Here is a 10,100-nt window from a genome sequence, read left to right on the forward strand (position 1 = left end):
TGCATATTTATACTTTCCCCATTCTTACTTGACTAAGAAAACTTATGGTTAATTTTTATCATAATTTTTTTAAAGAATCAGATTTATTGTATTTTATCCATTTGACTTATTGGTTTTGTTTTGTTTATATGTCTGAGTTAGATGTTTAACTCAGTTTTATTGACGTAAATATTTAAGGCTACAAATATCAGTGCTTCAAAGATTCAGATATGTAGACTTTTCATTTTCATTTTGTTTTAGAAATTTTGCAGTTTGGGTTGTGTTTTGCCTTTTGACCCAAACACCTGCACATAGAGATCATTTAATTTCTTCCTTTCCCATTCCGATGCCTTTTGTTTCTTTTTCTTGTTTGATTGCTCCGGCAAGGAATTCCAGTACCGTGTTGAAATGGAGTGGTGAGGGTGGGTCTCGTTCCTCACGTCGGAGGAAAAGCTTTCCACCTTTCACCACTGAGTAGGATGTCAGCTGTGGGACTGGTATACATGGCCTTTATTATGTTGAGCTATGTTTCCTCTCTACCTGATTAGCAGTCTTTATCATGAACAGATGTTGAATTTTGTCACGTTTTTTCTGCATCTATCGATGATCATATGATTTTTTTTCTTTTCTTCTGTTCATGTAATCTATCACATTATTTGATTTCGATGTATGTTGAACTATCCTTGTAGCCCAGAGATAAATCTCACTTCTTTTTCATGTTATTTTGTGTAACTGCTATGTTTTTTTCTTGTGGTTACCATAAAGCTTACACAAAATTGTTGTGTAATTTAATTATTTTAAACTCGTAATAACTTTACTTTGATGGAATTCCTAAACTTTTACTTCTCCCTCATAATTTAGGTTATCGAAGTAACATTTTCTATGGTCTTATATCGTATATCTGACAACATAATATTGTAGTTACAGTTATTTTTAATATGTTAACTTTTATATTAGAGTGGTGATTATGCTCCACCATTACCAGGCAGTGTGGCCCCTACCTTCACGTGTTTTTAGAGTGTTTATTAGCATCCTTTTATTCCATTCAAAGAACTTTCTTTAGCCTTTCTTTTCAGGCAGGCCTAACGGTGAGAAACTCTCTCGGCCAGTGTTTACTCTGGAAAGTCTCCCTCCCCCTCATTTCTGAAGGACGCCTTTGCCAGGCATAGCATTTTTGTTTGACATGTTTTTTCTTCTAATATTTTGAGTATATTATACGTTACCTTTATGACAATTTAAGTCTTTAAATCTTGTCCTTCTCATCCTCTATTCCTGATGTTCTCCTGGCATAGTCTCTGTGGAGCGTCCTATGATTTACCGTTCGTTCCTGAGAAGTGTTTTGTCTTTTCGTTGGAAAACCGTCTGTCTACGTCTTCCTCTTGTTTTTCCATTTCCTAGGCAGGCAGGTGGCAGCTGAGGGAGGAGCTTCGGTAAAGGAGAGAAAAGCATCTGCTTGGGGACAGGAGCTAATGAGAAGGTGCCGCGTGAGGTTAAATACCACCTCCCGCGTTCTGGGGTCCTCGCCGTTAGGTCATCCCACGTGAGGCCTTTGGGACACTGCTCTGAGTGGGTTTTCAAATGAAGGCGGACGGGTAGAATCACCTCACCCGCTACAGTCTCCGAAAAACGCAATCAGCTCTTATAATCAGGAGGTTTTTGTTTGTTCCTGAGCAGATCAAATCAGAAGTTTGTTGTTGGCATGTGTGTGGGTTTCATCGCAGTGATAATTAGTGGTATTAAGTAGATATTACCAGCTGTGTTTTCATATTGTTGCGGTTTAAGATGGAAAAAATCCCACGCCAGTACGAAGAAATTGAACATTAAACTTCGATTTCAAATTTCCACACTATAGAGTTGAGAGAGAGATCACGTGAACATAGCAAAGATTTTATTTAACTCATTAAATAAAGAGGGAACCAGACCAATGTTGTAGCTTGTTCAAGAAAACCATTAATTTATATGGAGTAAGGGCTGTTGGAAGGAACTTACAAACACACTCAAAGGCAGCCCTCCCCGTCAAATAGAATTACAGAATTACCGCCCCGCTGCCAGCTGTCTGCAGCTTAGAGGGTTGTGGAATAGCAAGGAAGGGTCCAGAGCCCCTTACGGAATCAGATTACCTGCATCCCTCTGCGAGCACCCCTCTGCGAGCACCCCTCTCGAGCACCCCTCTGCGAGCACCCCTCTGCGAGGCTGTTTTATGAGTTTGAGCCAAGGTGGCGACACGTGGCGGGAAGCAAATGCTCCCCGGAACAACGGTTTCGCAGTGTCTTTTGTGCCTTTCACATTAAGGAGGCATCTAAGGGGACAGCACGGAGGCGGGAGGAAGGGAGGCAGGCGCGGGCTTGCAGGACGGCTACCGGGATCGCGTGCTGGCTCCTCGCTGGCTCCCTGCGGTTACAGCTCGGTTCACAGGTGCCTTAACCTAGATGGACAGAGCGGCTTACTGCAAAGACACGCCCCTTACTCAGTTACCTGCCGGGCTGTGAGGAGGACACCTGGACCCGCCCAGTTAGGAACTTAGGAGCAGATCGGCTTCTTTCTGTAGAATCGCTTTTTCATCCTCATCTAAGGCAGCTTCCACGTCCCAGGTACCAGGTGGCGCTGAGAGTCTCTCTGACGCATCTGTGCGGCCGGTGCGTGTGGCCGGTGCGTGTGGCCGGTGCGTGCAGCGCTAGTCGATACTCGCGTGCGCTGATACAGACAGACCTCTCTCCCTTCTCATTCTTTTTCGACTCAAAACTCCGTCCTTAAGGAACTATCTGGGAGACTTGAATCTGATCGCAGAAAAGCAGAAGTAGCACATCACCGCACAATGAGAGACCAGTCCGTTACCGAAGGGGTTCCTCTTCCCTCCCAGACGGGTGAGCACGAGGCCGAGGCCAGCACACAGCGCCCAGGAGGGACACGGGAGCATCAGAGAAGCACGGGCCAGAAATGTCTCCTGCGTCTCGAGAAGCCGATCACACGGGAAGACAGAGCAGGGAACTGCTGAGGGAAACACCACTGTTTAAATATCACTTATGACGCCAAAACCACCTTTGCACAACCAAGCAGAGCCAGAGCTCAGAGGAGGCGTCCAGCGGCCGAGAACATTCTGTGACGTGAAGTACTCAAATCCCAGGAAGGCGACGACGTCTTTCTCAGAAGAACGTTAAGGAATTTCTGATTTCCCTCAGTAAACAATAGAATACTGACAGTTTTCCCTAAGAGTTAAGGGAAGTTTGGATTTTATTTTAACTGAAAAGTAGTGGAACTTTACCAAAAGGAAAAAGAATAAAAAATCGGGTGAAAGGAGCATTGCAGAGAACAATTATAAGTTAACTGAACAATGGTAGATGTAATAATAATTGCAAGAATAATTGATTCTGATATAAAATACAAATTTAAGTGTGAAAATGTTTCTTTTAAACAAATCATTGGTCCTAAATAAGAAATTCTTTGCATTTCAGAAGCAGGCCCTAATTCCCATTTATTTAGTAGGAAAGCAAAGCTGTAATATTCAAGTTTAACCAGCCACCTGCCATTTCATTTGCAAACACGATCTGCCTACCAGCCCAGAGGTGCCGTGGCATAGCAGTTAGAGCTAGGTGCTGGCTCTAACTCAGATGCCACCTGTGTGACTTTGGGCAGGTGAATTAACATTTGTTATTTATCTGTAAAGTATCACGGTTGGATTAGAAGATGTCTAAAATTGCTTTGTCTCAGTCGAAGGGCGCAGACTCCACAGTGAGCAGAAAACATTCAGGGAGTTGACGTGTTGTGGGGACCTATTGGTCAACTTTGCTGGCGTGCAGGACCAACCTTCCAATGTCAGGGAACTTCTGAACCGAAACAAGACACAGTCTCACGTCCCCTGCCCCCGGCAAGTCAGTGTCCCTGCTTCTTGGACACACTTGATGGTTCGGCAGATCCCTGGTGACACTCAGCCCTGGGAAGGGAACCACTCATGTGCCACCTTTGCTGACCCATCAAGAAAACCCCTTCCACAGACTGCTCTGTTTAGAGTCTGTCCTCTTATCTCAAGAGTCCCCAGCCCCTGGGCTGCAGACAGTTACTGGTCCGGGCCTGTTGGGAGCAGCAGGTGAGCGAGTGAAACGCCATCTGTGTCTGCGGCCGCCCCCAGCACCAGCATCACCGCCTCAGCTCCACCTAGACCATTGGGCCTCAGAGTCTCACAGGAGCGCCAGTCTCTGGGGCCAGGGTTGGGGACCGCTGGTGTCTCTGACTGAAAACGTGGAGCCTCCAGGAAGACCGTGCGTGAGCATCCCACACACACACCAAGCCGATCACGTGCGAATCCGGGCGAACACGTGTGTTGTGTCAGTAAAAGTTAATGACGCAGACATTTAGTCCGCGGTCCCTGCGGGAGGCAGAGCAAGGGCCCCCGCAAGGACACGCAAGCCCTGAAGCCTGCGAATGTGGCCACACGTGGCAGGAGGGTCTCCAGCGGTGACATGAAGAGGACTTCGAGGGGGGAGGTGCCCCTGGGTTGTGTGCCCAGTGCAGTCGCGAGGGACCTTACGGGAAGGGAGCGGCGGTGGCAGAAAGCAGACGTCACAGACCAGTGCTGCGCGCTGGCCCTCAATGGAGGCGGGGCACAAAGGCACCACCTGACTGACGGCGGGGAAGCCAGGAGGTGGTCTCCCAACCTCCAGAACGGCCAGTTAATCAATCTGTGTAGGTTTAGGTCGCTGAGTCTGGTGAGCTGTCAGAGCATCAGTGGGAAACACGCATACGGTACTCCCCAGAAACAGTTTCCATGGAAATTAGGCGAACACGGCCCACTCTGCCCCTGGCACAGACCGGGAGCGGGGTGATCGGGGACGTGCCCTCTCTCTCCACGGTTCCTGTGCGTCCTCCCCGGGGAACGCGTGACAGCGTCGTCCTCAGGCCGCGGAGAGCGGGGACCGTGTGGGGGCGCTGGGCCGTCCCACAGGAGGACGCTGCTGCGAGAAGCGTCCCTCCCTCCCGAGTGCTGGGGAAGGACAAAGCAGCTCGCGCACAGCCCCATGGTGGAGTGCGCGAGCAAGTGGGCCGTGCTCCCGGGAGTGCACCCCCAGAGGATCCCCCCTCCCCGACCCCCAACTTCCCCCTTTTTTTTTTTTTTTTTTTTTTTTTTTTTTTTTTTTTTTTTTTTTTACGGTGTGACAGACTGTGACCTTCCATGAGGCGCCCTGCCCCACGCGGGGCCTCCCTCGCCGCGCCTCAGGCGTGCAGGTGTCCCTGTCCCCTCTGTCCCCCAGGGGCCCCACACCGGCCTCCTGGAGTGGGGGGGCCTCAGGCGTGCAGGTGTCCCTGTCCCCTCTGTCCCCCAGGGACCCCACGCCAGCCTCTGGGGGGCGGGGGCGGCGCAAACCGCTCTGTTCTACAGTCTAGGGGGCTGTGAGGCTTGCACACTCTGCGCAGCTGTGACGGGGACCCCTCAAAGCCCTTGCGGGGTGCAGTCGAAGGCCCACCCCGCCCGCGGGCCTCTCCCAGGACAGCGCGCCCCAGGCTCCTCGGCGTGCGGCCGGTCACAACTCCCACACCGTCCCCTGCTTGAGGTTTGAAACACGACATTCCCGTTTATTTTTCCTAAAGAACGTGTGAAACCCCTTGCCCATGCCCGTCTTCTGCAAGCAGGGTCTTTCTCTGAGCCCCCCCGCCCCCCAACACCCCCTTGTCCTTCCATCCACACGGTCCCTGGAGAGGAAGGGCCAGGTGACTGACGGCTGAACTTGGGCAGAAGGCTGTCCATGAGGCTCAGCCACTCCCTTCAGGACTGTCCTGGCTGGGGCCTAAGGCTCCCTTTGAGAGTTGGGGGGGTGGGGAGCGCGTGGTAGCGGGGAGGCGGGGCAGGGGTCCATCCAGCACGGCTGGTTCATCTGCCTGATTCTGGGGTGCAGCATCCAGCCACGTGGCAGTCTGAGAGCCACATCCAGCAATACGGGTCACGTTCTGGCCTCTTCTGCCTTAGTGTTTGCTGTAATTATTAACCAGATCAGAACCGGGCCGGGAACAGTGTCCCTGTACCTCGGGGGCCCTCAGAGGCCCCAAGGAGAAGGAAGGATTACTTCGAAAACGGTACACATCAGTTGCTGGGCTGGTATTTTTTCCCTTTATACCCTCAATCTTCTAAACTCATTTTACAATTATAAAATATTACTTTCATAATAACTGAGTGAAAACGTTTAGGCTCAGAGGTCCCTGATGCCTTTCAAGTTAGAGAGGAGCTTTACCTAGTCTCAAAACAGGGCCAAAGCCACAAGAATAACACAGAAAACTCCCTAAATCATCATCCCACAAGATAAAGACCCATGTGCTCTAGATGCAATTTTAAAGTGCTCTGGACAGTGAGGTTGAAGCAGATTTCGAAACCTTTTGCCAATAACAAGGACAAGCAAGGAACAGGCAGCCACTCCCCTGGTCACAGGCATGTGACAGCGGAACCTCACAACAGACCCCGACAACCTAGCACTAGTCACTTCACTTAAGAGTCAATTGACAGCTGCCGGGCTTGGCGTCCCCATCACCCTCCTGCAACCCCTCGAGAAAGGCCCCGTCGCTCCCCTCCCAGGAAGTGCATGATTCTTGTTCAGCGAACGTTCACGCCAACCCACCTCGTGCTGGTCCGCGGACCCCGTCCGGGTGGACCCTTGTGCACATCATCTCAGTGAATTACAGGTATCATTCTCCTTCTACACGAGAGATGCCAGCAGGGAGAGCAGGTGGCCTGCCCAGGGTCTCGCTGCTGGAGGTTGGGGGAGGGGGTCTCGCTCAGGCAGTCTGGCTCATGGCTCAAGGGTGCTTTGAATCAGGGCCCTGAGGGGATGTGTCCCCCATCTCCTCACAGGCAGCATGTCAGCCGGCGTGCGGAACCCCTCAGCCCATCTCCGCTGCTGCCCCTGGGGACCCCCTTCCCTGCAGGGCCTGAAGCAGAAGAGTCCCCGAGGGGTCTGTAGACACGTGGCAGCACAACCTCTAGACAGAACACGCCCAGCTCCCAGCCCCACCCCAGCCACAGAAAGAGGGAGGGAGGGGAGGGAGGGAGAGTCCCTCCTCCCCTAGGAGAACCAAGTCACTGCGAGTATGAGCAGAGCTAAGCCACCCCCATGCCGGTGTGTAGAAGCCCCCAGCGCTGCGGCACAGGAAGAATCGGTCCAGTTCGGTAGAGGATGGAGGGGGCGTGCTCCGGCAAAGAAATGCCAGGAGGGAAAATGTGCAGAAGGTGCCACAGACGTCGCGCATGCTCGGACACTGCAGGCACCTAAGAAAGACTAAAGGCAGATGGGAGATCCGGGGACCCGTGAAGGGAAATGAAATCACGGAAACACAGCCAGGTTAGACGTTAGTCAATAATCTAAGCGCTTCTCCTCCCGAATCCTAGAATCAATGTGCTGACAGACGACCTATTCGGGATCATGGAACACAATGAAGCGTGGAGCAAGTAGACTCGGTCGGCCCTGCCCGTTTGAAAAGCAAAACCACAGCTGACAGGAGCCGGCAGAGGGGTGAGAAGTGAAGGACAGAGGCCCCGTGTCCTGGGCTTTCGGCGCGGGGCGTCTGGAGACTCTTCCTACAGTTGTTGAGACGAGAAAGAATGCGTGCGCACGTGGTGGAAGGTTGCTAGGTAACCATGAGACGAACCAGGACGGGGCGTAAGTGCCCAGAGGGGGCGGGAGACAAAGGCCCATGGGAAGCACCCCGATCGCCATCAACTGCAGCAAGGAACCGACAGGGAAAGTGGAGTGAACGAGCGAACGGTGGCGTCGGTGTGTGTTCACACTCACACACACACACACGCACACACACTCAGAAATACAGATGGAACCGCCTGGAGAAAAATCTAAATGGAAAAACGATAAAAAACATTGAAAGCTTTTGACACCCACCCCAGGGGAGTGGGTAAGAGACGGAATAAGACCTTCTCCTTTATACGTCCTATTTGACTTTTTAAACTGGTGTATGTATGGCTTCGATAAAAATAATGAAATGTTTTCTTTAATAAAAATTAGTTCTTTGTGTGGTCCAAGTCACGTCACTGGTTCCAGACGCGGCGTGGTAGGAGGCACGGAAAGGAGGCGGCAGGGGTGACGGACAGAATCAAAGGGGACTCGTCCAGCCTGGATCATTAATGTAACGTGAAGTCCAAGTACGGGACGATGTAAAAAATGACGAGCAGAAGGTTTCGGAGCCACCATCCCCAGCAGGAGGGCAAGCTCATCTGCAAGAGCCATGGCAGGAGCAGTTTTAGCCATTTGTGTGTGACAAGATGACAGTTAAAAAAAAAAAAGTGAATTTAAAATTTTAAAGCATTCCTTCATTTCAAATATCAAAACCCAGAAGGCAAATTCACTCTGCATAAGGGGATTTTTTTCCCCCTATGGGTACCTCTGGCTGTGTATCTAATTGTAGTCAAGTAAAAAAAAATAAAATAAAAAAATAAAAGGAGAGAACCGTGCGTCATCTGTAGAAAACATCCAAAGGCTTTAGGAGGAAGGACACCTGCTCTGTGCTCCATGCTCCCCTGAAGGGCTGGAAGCAGGAGAGAAGGTGGGAACTCATCAGACGACTAAAAATCACGCGGGGGAAAACGAACCCGTTTCTAAAACAAAACTGAACCTCCTAAACCAGGGAAAACAAGATGATTCCAAACCACCCAGTGACAGATGAGTAACCAAGAAGGGGATTCAAATCTAGATCTGCGTTTCTCCCAGCGCTGGCGCTGGGAAGACTGTGTGGGAACGCCCCCCCATGCTGAAACATTTGAAAGTTCAAGGCAAACAGAGTGCGGTAGGAACGTGACTCAAACTTACGCCCAGAGCACCCCCTGCTGGGCGCAGGAGAGACTGCCGCAGACGTGGTGCATGACTGACGAACAGCGCCAGAGGGGTTTACTCATTAAAATTAGGTACAAGTACAAAATGAAACGTCTTTCCGCACTGACGTCTGCTACATTGAGGAGCGAGGGCATGTTATCTGGAAGCTCCGCTGACAGCTAGGACGTGGGGCATCACCCCCACCCTAAGAGAAAATGCTGTGCACACTACAGCGGCATTTTCTTGAAACCATCCGGGGTAGGCAGAAAAAAAGCCCCTCATCCATGTCTTAATCTCCGGAATCGGTGCATATGTGACCTCACACAGCAAGAGAGGACGTCCAGAGGTGATCTCAGGTGGGGGGAATACCTGCATTATCCAAGCGGACCCAAAGTGGACCGCAGAGTCCTTGAAAGGGGAAGAGGCAGAGTCGGAGGAGATGTGAGCTCAGGAAGCAGAAATCGGTGACCTGGTCGCTGGCTTTGAAGATGGAGGAAGGGCTGGAGAGGTGTGGAATGCAGGTGACCTCTAGGAGCTGGAACAGACAAGGAACTGACTTCTCCCCTGGAGCCTCCAGGAGGAACACGGCCCCGCCCACACCTCGACTTCAGGCGGCGAGGCTGCTTTTGGACTGAACTCTAGAACTCAAAAACAATAACGTGGTATTTCAAGCCACTGAGTTTGTGAGGCATAAATATGTATTTGATGTCTCTATATTAAAAGGTATATAAATATATACACATATCTATTTGAATTTGTACTTTAAACCCCCTCGTCCAAAAAAAAGCTCATGACTGACTTCACTGGCCAATGTACCAAACCCACAAGGAAATTTTTCATGCCAAGTCCACAAACTTCTGTACAAGATAGAATAAGAAGAAATAATTTCCAATTCATTTTATGAGGCCAGCATTACTCTGATACTGAAACTGGACAAAAATATTTAAAGGGGAAAAAAATCTACAGGCCAACATGCCTCCTGAACATAAAAAACAAAAATCCTCAAAAATATATTAGGAAACAAATCCAGAAATGTATAAAAATCGTAATACATCATGACAAAGTGCACATTGTCCTGGGAATGCAAGACTGGCCGACATCTGAAAACTGATGCCGCCTCGGACACACTGACTCCGGTGACATTCAGTGTCCTCTGAAATAAAACCAGAAATGAGCTGAGCGCCTCCTACACACGGGGCAAGCGAGGAACAAGCCCACTGAAGCGGGTGGGGGAGGCTGAGACCAATCCCGTCAGTCCCACACCCCGCAGGGAACCCACAGTCGGGGGGACTCGGAACCCCGAGCTCCTCCCTGAGGAGT

At 50.5% G+C, this 10,100-nt stretch overlaps 1 long non-coding RNA gene across 1 annotated transcript in view; it reads right to left on the minus strand.

The window, feature by feature from the left end:
- LOC120616215 (uncharacterized) overlaps positions 1-4,539 on the minus strand; it is a 9,465-nt gene extending 4,926 nt beyond the window's left edge. The window contains exon 1 of the long non-coding RNA XR_005656528.1: positions 3,784-4,539. This is a non-coding gene — a long non-coding RNA (uncharacterized LOC120616215). The remainder of the gene's footprint in view (positions 1-3,783) is intronic.
- Positions 4,540-10,100: the final 5,561 nt, after the last annotated feature.

Source organism: Pteropus medius, unplaced genomic scaffold (genome assembly GCF_902729225.1).
Source record: "Pteropus medius unplaced genomic scaffold, Ma_sr-lr_union100, whole genome shotgun sequence".
Classification (NCBI taxonomy): Eukaryota; Metazoa; Chordata; class Mammalia; order Chiroptera; family Pteropodidae; genus Pteropus; species Pteropus medius.